Here is an 18,773-nt window from a genome sequence, read left to right on the forward strand (position 1 = left end):
CTGTTAAATTATGATCTAAATTCTAGTATCGTATTGGACTAGACGTAGTACATACGGTGTGGGCCTTTGCGTTGACGTCGACGCGTACGAGTACAACTCGTGTACTTGTCCTCCAAAGACTCTCATGTATTGCCCTCTTATATACCCCATGTAGTCGCACCTCAGACGGTCTATCGTCTCGTGCTTGTAATACTCCTCCATTATAGTAATTGCGCCTTCGTGCGTCCGTGGTTTTCTCCCGCAAGGGTTTCCACTTAATAATCCGTGTCTCTCTGTCTCATTTATTCTCGTTATTATGTAACAAGTGGTATACAGAGTCAAGTTACAGATACGAGATTTGAGACGAGAGAAGTTAGGGTTTTCATCTGCGTGCGCCGCCGCACGTACGTGACCCGGCGATCCGACTTCGGATCGATTTCCGCTGCGAAGCCGAGACCGACAGGAGATTCCGCTGCGCACCGTGCAGATATCCACTGAGCCGTCAAATCGCCAAGTGGACAGGACCGAGATTTTTTCTGCTGCAGCCGCTCTGAGTTTCGCCGAGTTGCCGCTGCTGTACGGGCGCTGCTACTACACGTCAAATCCTCCGCTTCAAGTCCCGACGCAAACAGTGATCTGCTGCTGCTACTTTTTGGTGCCAAGACCAAATTCCATCGAAGCAATCAAGATTACTAGTACTACTTCCTCACGAGAAGCTACAGTGTAGCGTCTGATTACTAGTACTGTTAGTTTTTTGTTCTCCGTTCGTCCGCTACATCCACTGCCTAATACTACCAGGTGCTATTTACTACGTTCTATTTGCTCCGCATATTAAATTCTGTTAAGAATTTTTCTACTGGCTTGTACTACTTTGTGTACACAGTTTTATCGACTCATGGCACCCATGAAGTACGATCTTCCGCTGCTGGACCGTGACACAAGGTTTACCCTATGAAAAGTCAAGATGTGGGCGTTGTTGGCACAGGCCGACTATGATGTAGCACTGGATAGTTTTGGGAAGAACCGAATTGAGGACTGGACTACTGAGGAGAAAAGAATCGATTGTAAGGCTTTGTCACAAATTCAACTCCATTTGCATAATAATATTTTGCAGGAAGTTTTGAGCGAGAAAACTGCCGCCGCTCTATGGTTAAAGCTGGAAGGGATTTGCATGACTAAAGATCTCACCAGCAAGATGCATCTGAAGCAAAAATTATTCCTGCATAGGTTACCCGAGGGAGGTAATGTTTTGAATCATATTTCAGAATTTAAAGAGATCATATCTGATCTAGCTGCAATGGAGGTTAAGTATGAAGAGGAAGATACTGCTTTAATGTTACTTTGTTCACTGCCAAGTTCTTATACCAATTTTCGAGACACCATATTATACAGTCGTGATACTCTCATGCTTAATGAAGTTTATGAAGCTTTGAACTCTAAGGAGAAGATGAAATTAATGGTGCCTCATGATGGTTCAAGTTCATCCCAAGCCGAGGGATTATCTGTTCGTGGCAGGACAAAGGAGAAGAACTCCAATAATGGAAACAGAGGCAGAAGTAAAAACGGCTACAGGGGCCGGTCGCAATCCAGAGACAAGAAGTATGGCAGATATTGCAAGAGAGAGGGGCATGACATCTCAGAGTGTTTCAAGTTGCAGAACAAGGAAAAGAGGAAAGGTAACAAACAAGGTGAAAACTCTGCTAACGTTGCTCGTGATGATAGTTCCGATGATGCTCTTGTTGTTATTGCTGGATGTGCTGAGACCAATGATGAGTGGGTACTTGACACTGCATGCACTTTTCATATGTGTCCACATAGAGATTGGTTTAATACTTTTGATTCCACTACTTCTGATGGTTCCATTTTGGTTTTTGATAATTCACCATGCAAGATTGAAGGCATAGGTTCTATTCGAATCAAGATGTTCGATGGCATAATAAGAACTTTGACAGATGTTCGGTATATTCCAAAGATGAAGAGAAATCTTATTTCTATGAGTGCCCTTGATGCAAAGGGGTACAAGTATTCAGGTGGAGATAGTGTTTTGAAAGTCACCAAAGGTTCCCTTGTTGTGATGAAAGGTGACTTAAGTTCGACCAATGGTCTTTATTACCTTCGAGGTTCTACCGTTTCAGGTAACGCTACTCCAGTTATTTCAAAGAATTCTGATTGTGATGCTGCTAACCTTTGGCATATTCGTCTTGGACATATGAGTGAACTTGGTTTAGCAGAGTTAAATAAGAAAGGTCTTCTTGATGGATATGAACCTGGTAAATTGAAATTTTGTGAGCATTGCATCTTCGGCAAGCACAAGAGGGTGAAGTTCAATACTTCGACCCATACAACTGAAGGTATTCTTGATTATGTTCATTCTGATTTATGGGGACCATCTCGCAAGAAGTCACTAGGTGGTGCTAGTTACATGCTGACTATTATTGATGATTATTCGAGAAAAGTTTGGCCTTATTTCTTGAAGCATAAATATGAAGCATTCTCAGCTTTTAAGGAGTGGAAGATTATGGTTGAAAGACAAACCGAAAGGAAGGTAAAAATACTTCGCACTGATAATGGTATGGAATTCTGTTCTAAGCAATTTAAGAATTATTGCAAGTCTGAAGGCATTGTCAGACATTACACCGTTCCTTATACTCCTCAACAAAACGGTGTTGCTGAGCGTATGAACAGGACCATTATTTCCAGAGCCCGTTGCATGTTGTCCAATGCAGGTTTGCATAGGCGTTTTTGGGCTGAGGCCGCTTCCACTGCTTGTTATCTCATTAATCGTTCACCATCTATTGCTCTTAATAAGAAAACTCCAATTGAGGTATGGTCTGGTTCACCTGCTGATTATTCACAGTTGAGAGTTTTTGGTTGCACTGCTTATGCTCATGTTGATAATGGAAAGTTGAAGCCTAGGGCTGTTAAGTGCATCTTTATTGGTTATAAGTCTGGTGTTAAAGGTTTCAAATTGTGGAATCCTGAAACCCAGAAGGTTGTTATTAGCAGAAATGTTATCTTTAATGAATCTGCTATGTTACATGATGTTTCATCTACTAATGTTCCCGTTGAGAGTGAATAGCAGCCTATTGTTCAGGAGCCTACTGTTCAGGTGGAGCATGTTATTGATTCAGGTGATACATCTGGTAATGAAATTGTTGATGCACATGATGAACCCGTCGTTAATGATGATCATGTCACTCCTTCTCCAAATCAGCCTATTGTTCCACCCAGTTGGAATCCTGCACGTGACAGAGTTAGACGGGGTATTAATAAACCTGACATGTTAATTGAAGAGTGCAATATTGTTTCTTTTGCTTTATCTGTTGCAGAAGAAATTGAAGGTAATGCTGAGCCTTCTTCATATTCCAAGGCTATTATTTCTGGTGATAGTAATAAGTGGATGACTGCTATGCATGATGAGATGGAATCACTTGAAAAGAATGGCACTTGGGATTTAGTAAAATTGCCTAGAGAGAAGAAACCTATTCGTTGCAAGTGGCTTTTCAAGAGGAAAGAAGGTGTTTCTCCTAATGATGAGACAAGATATAAAGCAAGGTTAGTTGCTAAAGGTTATAGCCAGATTCCAGGTATTGACTATAACGAAGTCTTTTCTCCTGTTGTGAAGCATAGCTCTATTCACACTTTACTCAGTATTGTTGCCATGCATGATCTTGAGCTTGAACAATTGGATGTTAAAACTGCATTTTTACATGGAGAATTAGAAGAGGATATTTATATGGAACAACCTGAAGGTTTTGTTATTCCTGGAAAAGAAAAGCTTGTCTACAAGTTAAAGAAATCTCTTTATGGATTGAAGCAATCCCCTAGACAGTGGTACAAGAGATTTGACACCTTTATGCTCTCTCAAGGTTTCAAAAGGTCTAATTATGATAGTTGTGTTTATTTGAAAACTGTCAATGGTTCAACTATTTATTTGCTCCTTTATGTTGATGATATGCTTATTGCTGCAAAGAGTATGTCAGAGATTAATGAACTAAAGAAGCAATTGAGTAATGAATTTGAGATGAAGGATTTGGGTGCAGCAAAGAAAATACTTGGCATGGAAATATCCAGAGATAGACCGTCTGGAAAAGTATATCTAAGTCAGAGAGGATATATTGATAAAGTTCTTCGTCGTTTTAATATGCATAATGCCAAGCCAGTAAGTACTCCGTTAGCTGCACACTTCAAATTATCATCAGCTTTATGTCCTAAGTCAGATGCAGATATTGAGTACATGTCTAGAGTTCCCTATTCAAGTGCAGTTGGTTCACTTATGTAGGTTTGTTCCCGTCCTGACTTATCATATGCATTGAGTGTTGTCAGTAGATACATGGCTAATCCTGGAAAAGAGCATTGGAAAGCAATTCAGTGGATTTTCAGATACCTGCGTGGTACTTCTAATGCTTACTTACAGTTTGGGAAAACTGGAGATGGACTTGTTGGTTTTGTTGATTCTGATTTTGCTAGTGATTTGGATAAGAGAAGATCACTCACAGGTTATGTTTTCACCATTGGTGGTTGTGTTGTGAGTTGGAGAGCAACTTTGCAGTCTATTGTGGCTTGTTCCACTACTGATGCCGAGTATATGGCTATTTCTGAGGCATGCAAAGAAGCTATCTCGTTGAGAGGTTTGTACACTGAGCTTTGTGGAGATTCATCTTGCCCTACCATATTTTCTGACAGTCAAAGTGCCATATATCTTACAAAGGATCCAATGTATCATGAGAGGACAAATCACATTGATGTTAGATTTCACTATATTTGAGATGTTGTTGCTGAAGGTGATTTGAAGGTATGCAAGATAAGTACTCATGATAATCCTGCTGATATGATGACAAAGCCAGTTCCTACCAATAAGTTTGAGCTTTGCTCAGGCTTAGTTGGTATTTCTCACTAGTCCGATGGACTTTGACGCACAAGGTGTTTATGCTCATTTGGATGGAGTTATTCACTTTCTTCGACTACTGGAGGGAATTTGGATCAAGGTGGAGATTGTTAAATTATGATCTAAATTCTAGTATCGTATTGGACTAGACGTAGTACATACGGTGTGGGCCTTTGCGTTGACGTTGACGTGTACGAGTACAACTCGTTTACTTGTCCTCCAAGGACTCTCATGTATTGCCCTCTTATATACCCCATGTAGTCGCACCTCAGACGGTCTGTCGTCTCGTGCTTGTAATACTCCTCCATTATAGTGATTGCGCCTTCATGCGTCCGTGGTTTTCTCCCGCAAGGGTTTCCACGTAAAAATCTGTGTCTCTCTGTCTCATTTATTCTCGTTATTATCTAACAATAACAAACATGACGAGTGACGCCCGGCCTCTTCATAGCAAGTCCTAAGTTATAACTAACGAGAAAGAACCTGCATAGTATACACACCCACTGTTCCTGAAACATGCTCAATGATAACTAGATGATTGATGGGGCTAGCTAGCCACCTTTTGGAAGGCAAGGATAAGTGCTGTAGCTAAAGAATGTAGTACATGACGCTCTCAAGATGGCAGTTTGTTAAAAAGGGCAGAGGGAGTTAGGAAATGGCGCCACAAAGGAGGAGGACGAAGAAATCAGCTCATGTAGAAAAAATTTACGGGCAACTCGCATATGAAACAAATGCACCATATTTCATCAACAGTATGAATGATTCAAATGCACCATATACAACAATTTGACTACAGATATACATATAATTCATCCAATCCAGTAACTCAATTTAAAACATGCATATACTTCATCCAAAAGCCACCAAATCGATCAAGTTTGTCAAAAAAAAACACCACATAGCGTGTCTTATGTCTTGGACCAACCCCTATCAATTTCATGTTACACAAAATCAAGCACTCCCATGCCCAACATCACCACCACCATTACCACGGCCAACAATCACCATGGCGGACACAATCACCACCACCATCACCACGGCTGCCACCATCACCATCAGGGCATATATCAACTTGGCAAAAATCTCACCACGAGTGAGTTGCCAATATTGCTTTGTCGTGTCATCCATCGTGCTCGGATCCATGACCATGGTAGCACACTCTTCTGCCTTCTTCTCTTTTGCAAGTCTGTCCTCCTCGAGTGCAATCCCGTATCTTCCACTTCCACCTTCCTCCCTTCGGCTGCAACCTTTTTTCTCCACTTCTGATCCTCCATGAACATGAACTCGTTTGACCTTGCTATATTCTCTACCTTCCTTTCTGCTGCCAATGCTTTCTTGGTCTCGATCATAGCACAAAGCTCCTCTTGGTACACGTCGACGCGTGCATTTTTCTTTCCCTCTTCTGCGATCTTTTGCCCATTTGGCCTAGTGTGAGGATTTTCATCATGCTTGTCGTTAGCATCAACCGATATGCTAATTATTGCCCTCTATGTAGTGGTTTTGAAGTTTATCCTTATCCACTTACCATGGCCAACTAGCACCTTGTACCAATGGTGCAACACGAACGGTTTGCAACCACCATTCTTGTTGTGTTGCTTGTATAGGACTTGGATGATAGACACATACTCATTGATTGTCATCCCACTCGGTGGTGAGGTTGACTTGGTCAACACAACCAAATCATCGATTGCATTGATCTTGGATCACACCCCACCGGTGGGCAATAGAACCTTGAGCACAGTTGGAAGGAACATCCACATTGCTCAAGTAGTACTCTTCAATTCTTTGTCAAAACCTCTCATTCATTTCATCAGTACAAACCTAGACACCAAAGGACGCATTCATCCAAGCAAAACACAAAGCAATGTCTTCTTGGCATCGATAGTTCACTGATCTTGTCTTCTACACACTTGTTTGTGTCTCCACAGGCTCATTGATCTCCTCTGCTTCAGGGTCATCCTCCTCCCTCTCACGATCATCAGCCATAGACATCGATATGTCATCAAGTTCGAGTATGTGCGATTCATCAAATTGAGACATGAAACTTGTAACATCATATTCATCTACACTAAACCACCAAGAACCAACATGTCATGCAATCATCGTCGCATTGCATCACAAAAATTCATCAACAAAACAAAAAAAATGCTATTTTTTACCTTTCAGGAATTGTGTCGGACACTTGGTGGGCATGATCCTTGTCGGCGGTTGCGGTGGTTGTAGGTGTTGGCGGAGGAGGTGAGTGGAGTGGTCGGAGACGGAAGAGGAGGCATTGGAGTGGATGGCTTTTTCCTCTTCTTCGCCATTGCCTCGTCTAGGGACTTGCCCACCGACGTCAGCTTCCTTGTATGCTTGGTGATGGCCAAAGCAACCGGAGGGTGGCCGGTCATCTTCACGAATGGTGCGGCCTTGCCGCCAGTCCTCGTGGGACGTAGTGGAGCGCAAGACTGTCTTCGTCCTAAGACGCTTCTTTGGCGTGGGTGTCAAACGCCAGCAGGAGTGTTCACCATAGTGCGAAGGCGACCAACAGTTCCATTCTCAGGCAGCCTGGTGGTTGTAGTGGCGGAGGCCGGAGAGGCGCAATGTGCGTGGGAGAGGAGAAAAGGAAGCTTTTGATGAGAGTTGGTGGCCGCTGCTCAAAATAGAGAGAGTGGGGGGAACTTGAGACTTAACTCCTGAGTTAACCTTGTGAGCCTTTGATTAGCCGTGGCTGACCCTCTTAAAATGGAATCTTTTGAGGAGTTAACCATTTTTGAGAGTTCCATTAGAGATGCTCTTAGTTCTCTTTGTTCGTGTATTTCATTTCAGAAGGTAAACACGCTGAAACCCTCCACATCATTAAATCCAACTTATCCAGCCCCACATGTAGTAGAAGCTTTCAGAAGACCCAGGTTCCCTAGGGTTTAGGGTTCGGTCACACCTAAGCCGTTAGCTAGACTAGACAGACCGGCACCCAACTTTCCAGGCAACTTTCCAGGACTGGGCAATGCGCGCGGCACCTGTGACCAAACACAAAAACCTAAAGCTTCTTGTGCGTAGCAGCTAATTTAAAGTGATGCATTTGGTTAAATACTAATGAACAAACTAGTGGCTTAAACAAATTGTTCATGGGCCAACTTTTGTGGAGACATCCTCCCATTTAGGGTGGCATGCAAGGACGTACTCCATTAGTTAAAGTTAATTGAAGGTAGTGATCCAGCGACATTTGCACTTGTAAGTATAATTGTTTAATGCATGCTTCAGCTCAAATGACTTCAGCTCTCATCAAAAGTGCAGCAAACACTGGTGCGGGTTGAAAAGCAGGATGTATATATATCATCTCTCATGTGGTTAGATGCATGCTTCAGCTCAAATGACTTGATTAGCCTCTCCTCTCTCTACACTCTCTTCTTAGTTGAATACTGAGTGAAGTATACTCTCCTAGCTAGTCAGTGACATCAATCTCTGACATGATGATGAGTTCCATTTCCAAGTACCTGTCACTGGGTGCAGCTGTGATCTTGCTTCTAGTACTGACAGCCACAGAGGCTGAAGGCATCTGGCTAGACGCAGAGACCCGGGAGTCCATCAGCAGCGGCGGCGGCAACCCAGTGCTCAATGTAAGTAGTGGTTCTGATCTTATGTTCCGTTGTCTGAATCTTTGGATGATCTTTTCTGCAGACGCTAATTAGCTTTCTTGTGTTCATGCTTGCAGAGACCAATTGACAATGTGGCTAAGAGTTCTGCTGGATCAGCAGGCGAGACGACGAGAATCGCCGGTGCTGTGAGCCAAGTTAAGGCGGTGGCCCATGGATTGCCGGCCGGAGTTCCAGGAAGACTATTATGTTCCAAGTGTTCACAGCTCTAGGCACCACTGACAAAAAATTTAACAACCGGAGTAGAGCTAGTTAGTTAGTCCCAGAGGATGTATATATATATACCATCTCTCGTGAGGTTAGATGCGAAGCAGCTAAAATTTCATGTAAGCTGAAGCAGTGAGCACATCGTGATAGCAAGTTAGCAACTATGAAGCTCAATTCCACTTCTGCATCTCTGTAAGACGGAGAAGACACAGTTTTCCTGTACTAATTAACTTATTGAAAAATGACAATATTTTACGGACTTACTGTTTGAATGTCCAAGCAACGTTGATCGCTTGTGTGTCCAAGCAACGTTTATCGCTTGTTCACTAAATGCTACCCGTCTACATCTGTAGATCTGATCGTCTGTGTGTGTTTGTGTGTGTGTTGGGGGGGGGGCATAGCAGCATATAATCTAATTTTGATACGAAGGGAGTATGAAGCAACTAGGAAGCAGGCAGAATTGCTCGACAGAGACTTGTGGCATGTACCGAATACCAAGCCCGCCAGTGAAAGCGTTGCCGGATATGCTGCAGTGTTGTTCACTCAAGTACTGTTGTACTTTGTGCCCGGCCGTACGGCTGCGCTAAAGTATATGGGTCTATATATCCTCCACTCATGCATGCTTAATCATAACTTGATGATTGGTTGAGCAAGCCAGGGGTTATTTGTCAAAAGTAAGCGAAAACACTCGCCATCACCCGGCCGATAACATGGGCGTGTCGGCCGCCTTGTGCTGGCGACGTGTGTCCCATGGGCCCACACAGCATACATTTCCCCACAACCTTATCCCCTTGACGTAGCCCTCGTCCACTCATTTTCTTCACCGTAAAAACTACCGTGCCCTTGCTACTACCACCACCACCGCTGCGCAACTCTCTCCGACTACCAGAATACAAAGCTCAACCGCCACCTACCACCGCTGGAAGCAATGAGCCTTGTCGGTGCTTTAGGCCGCTGCACGGCAGTGAGCCCTCGCCAATGTTCTTCGCCAAAAGCAGCGCTCACCAGTGCTTTAGACCGTCGTGCTTCGCCGGGCGACACCGCCATCACCGGTTGCGGCAACCAGGGTGTCGCGCCGCTGACCATTGACTACAGCAACGACTCTGTTGCGGTGGTCTGGTTGCAACATTGACGATGCTGCAACCTCAAACGACGGTGGTGACTATGCGCATCGACACCATTGCAATAGCTCCCATGTTGAATGGTGGCCTCTGCAACATCATCCAAGTTGCATGACGGCCTCCGCAACAACACTAAAGTTGCATGAGGACAGGAGGCGGTGCTATGTGGGGACAAAATCAAACAACTATTGATCTGACGATCCAACTGTAACTGGGGAATTATCAGACGGCTGACACATAGCGTCGGCCTATTTTTATTGGATATGCTAACTAGTGCTTAATCCACTAAAATGAATTTTCTCCCCAAGTATGGCTTTGAGGATCTGCTAGAGATGCTCACAACGGGTTTTCTTGGTATAATCGATCAAGGGTTGCAGGATATGCTAACTAGTGCCTAGGACTAAACCTACTTGAACTTAACTTGAAGCTATACTCAGCTTAAAGCTAGCTAAACCTAAAAAGATATTCATAGAAATATCTGATGCTATTTGCGGGACTTTGGGTGGGGTGATGAACAAGATAAGAAGATGATTCATTGTATGGCAGGGTGGAAACTTCGCTAGCCAAAATTTGGTGGACTCAGCTTTCGGGACCTTCATTTTTTTTTTGCGGGGACCTTCATTGCTTTAACTTGGCAATGTTGGCAAAACAGTGTGGAGCATCATTTACTTGGCAAACTATCATGTCAGGTTTAGAAGCTTTCAAGACGGGGTATATCTGATGAGTAGGTGATGGAACTCAAAATGTCATTTGGTGCGATAATTGGATACCGACTGTCACGCCCAATATGCGACCCTATCCTAAAGGAACTCGAAGGTCCCACCAAGGATAGAAGCGCATATTGGAGACGCTTTTGCAAGGTGGATATCATTACATTGTACCATTACACAATAGTTGGGGATACATACAAGAGGCACACAATGCCACACGGATACAACATCATCATACACAAGATCAACATCGACTGCGGATGAAAACACAAACAGGAACTCAAACGACATCCACCCTGCTAGCTCGGGCTGCCGACCTGGAACCTATCCCCTGATCGAAGAAGAAGCAGAAGAAGAACTCCAAAACAAGTAAACATCGCTCTCGCGTCATGATCATCGCATAACTTGCACCTGCAACTGTTGTTGTAGTAATCTATGAGCCACGAGGACTCAGCAATCCCATTACCATGGGTATCAAGACTAGCAAAGCTTAATGGGTAAGGAAAGGATAAGTGGTGAGGTTGCAGCAGCGACTAAGCGTGATATGGTGGCTAACATACGCAAATAAGAGCGAGAATAGAAGCAACGGAACGGTCGTGAAGCTAGCAATGATCAAGAAGTGATCCTGAACTCCTACTTACGTCAAACATAACCCAAAACCGTGTTCACTTCCCGGACTCCGCCGAGAAGAGACCATCACGGCTACACATGCGGTTGATGCGTTTTAATTCGAATCTAGTGTCAAGTTATCTACAACCGGACATTAACAAATTCCCATCTGCCACATAACCGCGGGCACGGCTCTCGAAAGTTTATACCCTGCAGGGGTGTCCCAATTTAGCCCATCACAAGCTCTCACGGTCAACGAAGGACATTCCTTCTCCCAGGAAGACCCGATCAGTCTCGGAATCCCGGTTTACAAGACATTTCGACAATGGTAAAACAAGACCAGCAAAGCCGCCCGAATGTGCCGACAAATCCTGATAGGAGCTGCACATATCTCGTTCTCAGGGCACACCAGATTGTCCAAACTTCCGGTAGGCCAGCCCAGAGTTGCCCCTGGTGGCCACCGGCGGCTGACAGGTTGGACCAACACTCACGACGAGCACTGGCCCCCGGGGGGGGGTAAATAAAGATGACCCTCGGGCTCCGGAAACCCAAGGGAAAGAGGCTTAGGTGAGCCAAATGGTAAAACCAAGGTTGGGCCTTGCTGGAGGAGTTTTATTCAAAGCGAACTGTCAAGGGGGTCCCATAAATCACCCAACCGCGTAAGGAACGCAAAATCAAGAAACATAATACCGGTATGACGGAAACTAGGGTGGCAAGAGTGGAAAAAAACACCAGGCATAAGGCCGAGCCTTCCACCCTTTACCAAGTATATAGATGTATTAATTAAATAAGATATATTATGATATCCCAACATAATCCTGTCCATCATGGAGCAATCTTCAATTTCACCTGCAACTAACAACGCTATAAGAGGGGCTGAGCAAAGCGGTAACATAGCCAAGCAATGGTTTGCTAGGAAGGGTGAAAAAGGTTAGAGGCTGACATGGCAATTTGAGAGGCTTGATAAGCAAGTGATAGGTAGCGCAGCATAGCGATAGAACGAAGCAACTAGCATAGCAATGATAGTAGTGAGATCTAGGGTAGCGGTCATCTTGCCTGAAATCCCGCAAGGAAGAAGAACGAGTCCATAAATAAGATGAAGCCACGAAGATGAACCGAGCTTAGACGAACGAATCCTCACGATCGCAACGAAACAGAAACTAACGAGAAAAAGCACAACCGGAAAGAAGCAAACAACAAGGTAAACACACAACACATAAACATGACATGATGCACAACCAAGAATGATGCATGACAAAGCTACATAAAGCTACTCATGACAAGAGATGACGCATACAGGAGCAACACATCAAAGCAAGTTTAAATGAGGCCAGAAATAACATATAACAAATCCGGTAAGTCCTCATATGCAAATTTCGAAGTTGGTCCATATCTGAATTAATCCCAAAGATCAACGGAAAACATGGTAGCATCCATGTAAACATGGCAAGTAATATGACAGATTCAGACATGGCAGGAACATAGATAAGTAGGCATGTTGGTAAGCTTGTACAGCTCATCACAGAGCAATACATGGCATGACAAGTAGACCAACAGTAAGATGACATATTTATGAAGCTAAGCATGGCAAGAGAAAGTTCATAGGGTGTATGGATCACTAGAAAAACACATGGCAAAGCTGAGCTTAATGTTAACAGGCTGACAGCAACATTATTTATTAAGTTGAGAGCAAGATTACAACAAGCTACAACAGGCTATAAATGAAAAACGGGGCATGGTTGGATAGAGCATAACATGTGTAACAAAATATCCTTAGTGAACATCTCCAGATTATGCATAGAATGACTTGTAGTAGCAGGTTTGCATAGCAACATAATATAACAGGTTCAGCCTAGCAAAACAGTAACAGCAAGTACCCTACTACACAAGCTTGATGCACTCACTACAATACTCACAAAAATACATGGATTGCACCACTGTAAATATGGCATGATGTAGCTTAAAACTCATGTAGAGATCAAGCTCATAGGATGCACACACAAAATGCAATGAAAAAGACAAATCACCAAGTTGTGTTAACAGACAGCAGTTAACATCATATAGCACTCTTGCAATGATGATAAGGGCATCAAGATGGACTCAAACAAGCATGACACAATGGAACAAAATGAAGAGCATCTCACAATGAACATTTTGATATATCATATGCATGAAACGGAGCAGCAAACACAAAGTTATGGCATGATGAACAGGGCATGAAAATATCACAGAAAAAATGACTTGGTGGGAAAACAACCTCTCGAAAACTAGATCTAGGGTTTGCACGTTCTTCGAGGATGACCGGGGAGCTCGCCGGAGTTGCGGGTTGCGGCGGCCGGAGAAGAGGACGACGAAGCTCGGGGGCAGCGGATCCGGCGCCCCTTGGCCTGATCCGGCCGGGGAAGAGGCCGGCCGAGGCGGAGGAGGCCGGAGCTCGGGTGAGCTCGGGCGAGCTCGCCGGAGGCGAGGGCGGTGTAGGGCGGCGGGCGCTAGAGGAGACGGCGAGGCGCGGCGCCGCGGAGGGAGGCGCGACGGCGCGGGAGGCGGGGCGCCCGGGCCCGGTGCGGCCCGGGGCGGGCCGGCCATGGGCTCGCAGGCCGCGGCAGCGGGGCGCGGGCAGGAAGGCGGCAGAGGACACGTGGCGGGCAGGGATTGGGCGGAGCAGGGCGGCTGGACGTGTCCGGCGCCGGCGGATGTGTCCGGCACGGAGAGGGGAGGTGGATCTAGGGTTAGGGCTGCGATTTGGACGGGGGAGGGCATATTTATAGGTAGAGGAAGCTAGGAGACTCCAAATGGGTGCGGTTTTCGCCCACAAAATCGTGATCGAACGATCGAGAGCATGGAGGGGGTTTGGATAGGCTCATGGGCTGTGGTGAAGAGGGGCTGGGCTGCAAAGAGAGAGGGGTTTCGGGCTACGCGGTTAACCGTTGGGGCATCAAACAACCTCCAACTGGAACGAAATTTGACGGGCGGTCTACCGGTGATATACCAAGGCCATTCGGCAAATACCGGTCCATTCCGAGAACATTTTTCTCCCGCTCAGGAAACAAGGTCTGAGAAGGGTGACGGGTGCGTGCGAGTGTGGTCTGGACTCCGAACGGACAACGGAGAGAACCGGGAAACCTGAATGGATGCAAGTTTTGAAAAACATGCAGATGAAATGCAGATGTTGACAGGGCAAAATGCAACATGCAAGCGAATGACATGGCAACAACGACGAATAACTGGAGGACACCTGACGCATCGAATCCGGGGCGTTACAACTCTCCTCCACTAACAAGAGATCTCGTCCCGAGATCTTGGATGGCACCGGAGAGAAACGGAAGAGGAAGAGAGGAGGTAAAATTAAGTTGCCTCTTCGACAAAAGAGTGAAACCAAAGAACCTTGAGAGGTTGAAAAATTGAAAGAAAGAACACAACGGAGTTGAACACAATTGAGAGCACTAAGGTAGAAAATAGAAACAAGGAATACCATGTGAACCTTGGGGGTTGCAAAGCTATGAATGACGAGTACAATGGACATGAAGGAATTGAACCCGCTCTGGTTGAAACGAGATAAACAATGAACAAGGAAGAACAAACTCGGACAGCTCTCCGGTTGAAAAGAGATGCAAGACTTGATAAGATGAAAAAAACTTGAAGAGATCACACAACACTCTGGTTAAATGGATAAGCACGAAAAGAACATGATCCTCACAATTCGAGATGATGAGTGAAAAGAGCAACATCACAATGCCTTCGGAAGAAAGAATAGAAGATAGATCATTGGAATAACAGAATGGAGAAGAAAATGACATCTTCTGCCACAAATGAACTCGATAAGCATCCTTGCAAAGAAGAATTGAACAGAGTTGTTGGAAAATCAACAACGAAAAGCACAAGCTTGTTGTGGACTTATCAAAAACAACTCAAAACTTGAGGTTACATTAAACCACAACCACTGACTGAATAGCTGAGAAGAACGAAGAAATACAAAACTCCACTTCAGGAGAAAACGGAGAATTATTTGCACTTCGAGACGTGAGAAGAAAAGATACTTGAACTCCACCAACAAGAATCTTGATGAACTCTTGAAAAATGAATTTAATCATGAAGAACCACCGTGAATAACTCCGGTGACGAAAGGATGATGAGATGGAATGAAGGATGGAAGAATAAGATTAAAGCTTGCGATGATTTAGATGGTGGTTCCGACGAAATGACTGAGGAAAATTCGAACTCTGGAAAAGAAAAGATGCAAACACTTGGAACTAGAATTTATTCACCAAAAACAAACTCCGAAGAAAAGGATTAATCACTTTGAGGAAATAAGAATAAGATTTATTGTATGCTTATCCTTCATCAAATTAAATTGATGACAAGCAATAGATTTTGCATACTACTTATTCTTCTTGAAAAGGGTTAAGGGGTACAGCACAAAACTTGAGAAAGTCTTCATGAACCACCGGTAGGATTGGAAAGGATGAATGAATTAATATGATAACCAAAGAAAAGGAATCTTGAACGAACCACCGTAAGAATTTGAAAATGACTGATGAAAGAGAATGAATCACCGGAAGAATTAGAAGAACAAATATGCATGATGGGATTTAGATGCAAAAGAACAAAAAGATCATGAGCTGATTAAAGAACACTTGAACGAAGCACCAGGATAATTAGATAACGGTAGCTGAAATGTGAAGAAGAAGAATTCTTCTGGAACGATGACCTCCAGTGAAAAGAAACGGGAAAACAACTCCTGACATACTATGGATGGTTAAGAAAAGAATATCTGACAAATTGAATAATTCGAGAGGATAATATCAAGCTAGAACCACGAATCTTCGAAAGAACGGGCAAGATTTAAGAGAAATTCTTCTTTGGTCTTCAAGGCTGAGAATGATGACGAGAAACACCACCGAAATTGTTGAGAAACTCCGGAATAATGAAAAAGAGGAAAGGTAGAACCAAAGATGAAAAGAATTTGAAAGTGATCTTGGAGATGGCATCTGACTGATGAAATTCATTCTTACATCACACTTGAAATGAATTTGAGAATAACTCCGGGATAATTAGAAGAGTCAGGTGAGATCCTGGGAAAAGACATGTGGGTTAGGGCCCACTAAAAGAAAACACCGTTGAAAAAAAAGATTGTTGAAGACATAGATGATGCGCCGGAACAATTGAAATATTTGAATGAGGTGACAACCTCGGATTAATTCAAACACAGACGAATCTCCCGAGATGTCTTCCGAACTCTGGAATGATTGAATGGAGAGAGGCAAACGAGCAAGGAGATCACTTGATCCAAGGAAAAGAATGTGATCAACCCGAAAAACTTGAATTGAGTCCACCAGAAAAGAGATGAATAATGTCAAACAAAAGAGAATTCACCGATTGAAATAATTGACGAAAGGCTGAAGAGGCTCCGCACAAATGAAATAGCTTCCCAAATAGAGGCTCAGACTCCTGGAAGAAAAAGGGTGGGAGGGTGGGAAGACAAAGGCACCTGGAAGGGAGAACCGATGAATATCTTGAAGAGAAACCACCGGTTGAAAGAAAGCAAAGGCTTCGCACGAGTAGGATGGATACTCGATTACGGACTCCGGCTCGGAGAAGAAAATGGGTGGGCGGGTGGGAAAAAGAAAACAACTGAGGATTGAACTTGGCAACGATGAAGAGGCTCGAGTCAACTTGACGAGGATTGCACCGGATGAAAAGAGATGAGAACCAACGACCAGAAAACCAACTGCGTGATCCTAAAGAAAAATTTCAAGGCGAAGAGGAGTAACTCAAAACACCTACGTCAAGATTCCTCATCAAAGCGACGAAGGAGATGAGGAGTAAAAAGAATTCCTACTCTCCGATATAACTAGACTCCGAAAACAATTTTCTTATAGACTCGACAACGGCCAAACTACATGATCAATCAAGGGGGCTCCTATGGTCGGTCGAGGCTCTGATACCAACTTGTCACGCCTAATATGTGACCCTATCCTAAAGGAACTCGAAGGTCCCACCAAGGATAGAAACGCATATTGGAGACGCTTTTGCAAGGTGGATATCATTACATCGTACCATTACATAATAGCTGGGGATACATACAAGAGGAACACAATGCCACACGAATACAACATCATCATACACAAGATCAACATCCGAGTACGGATGAAAACACAAATAGAAACTCAAACGACATCCACCCTGCTAGCCCAGGCTGTCAACCTAGAACCTATCTCCTGATCGAAGAAGAAGCAGAAGAAGAACTCGAAAACAAGTAAACATCGCTCTTGCGTCATGATCATCGCATGACCTGCACCTGCAACTGTTGTTGTAGTAATGTGTGAGCCACGAGGACTCAGCAATCCCATTACCATGGGTATCAAGACTAGCAAAGCTTAATGGGTAAGGAAAGGATAAGTGGTGAGGTTGCAGCAGCGACTAAGCATGATATGGTGGCTAACATACGCAAATAAGAGCGAGAAGAGAAGCAACGAAACGGTCGTGAAGCTAGCAATGATCAAGAAGTGATCCTGAACTCCTACTTACGTCAAACATAACCCAAAACCGTGTTCACTTCCCGGACTCCGCCGAGAAGAGACCATCACAGCTACACACGCGGTTGATGCGTTTTAATTCAAATCCGGTGTCAAGTTATCTACAACCGGACATTAACAAATTCCCATCTACCACATAACCGCGGGCACGGCTCTCGAAAGTTTATACCCTGCAGGGGTGTCCCAACTTAGCCCATCACAAGCTCTCACGGTCAACGAAGGATATTCCTTCTCCCAGGAAGACCCGATCAGTCTCGGAATTCCGGTTTACAAGACATTTTGACAATGGTAAAACAAGACCAGCAAAGCCGTCCGAATGTGCCGACAAATCCTGATAGGAGCTGCACATATCTCGTTCTCAGGGCACACCGGATTGTCCAAAATTCTGGTAGGCCAGCCTAGAGTTGCCCTTGGTGGCCGCCGGCGGCTGACATGTTGGACCAACACTCACGACGAGCACTGGCCCGGGGGGGGGGGTAAATAAAGATGACCCTCGGGCTCCGAAAACCCAAGGGAAAAAGGCTTAGGTGAGACAAATGGTAAAACCAAGGTTGGGCCTTGCTGGAGTAGTTTTATTCAAAGCGAACTGTCAAGGGGGTCCCATAAATCACCCAACCGCGTAAGGAACCCAAAATCAAGGAACATAACACCGGTATGACAGAAACTAGGGCGGCAAGAGTGGAACAAAACACCAGGCATAAGGCCGAGCCTTCCACCCTTTACCAAGTATATAGATGTATTAATTAAGTAAAAGATATTGTGATATCCCAACATAATCCTGTCCATCATGGAGCAATCTTCAACTTCACCTGCAACTAACAACGCTATAAGAGGGGCTGAGCAAAGCGGTAACATAGCCAAGCAATGGTTTGCTAGGAAGGGTGAAAAAGGTTAGAGGCTGACACGGTAATTAGGGACGCTTGATAAGCAAGTGATAGGTAGCACAGCATAGCGATAGAACAAAGCAACTAGCATAGCAATGATAGTAGTGAGATCCAGGGTAGCGGGCATCTTGCCTGAAATCCCGCAAGGAAGAAGAACGAGTCCATGAAGAAGATAAAGCCACGAAGACGAACCGAGCGTAGACGAAC

Source organism: Triticum dicoccoides, chromosome 6B (genome assembly GCF_002162155.2).
Source record: "Triticum dicoccoides isolate Atlit2015 ecotype Zavitan chromosome 6B, WEW_v2.0, whole genome shotgun sequence".
Lineage (NCBI taxonomy): Eukaryota > Viridiplantae > Streptophyta > Magnoliopsida > Poales > Poaceae > Triticum > Triticum dicoccoides.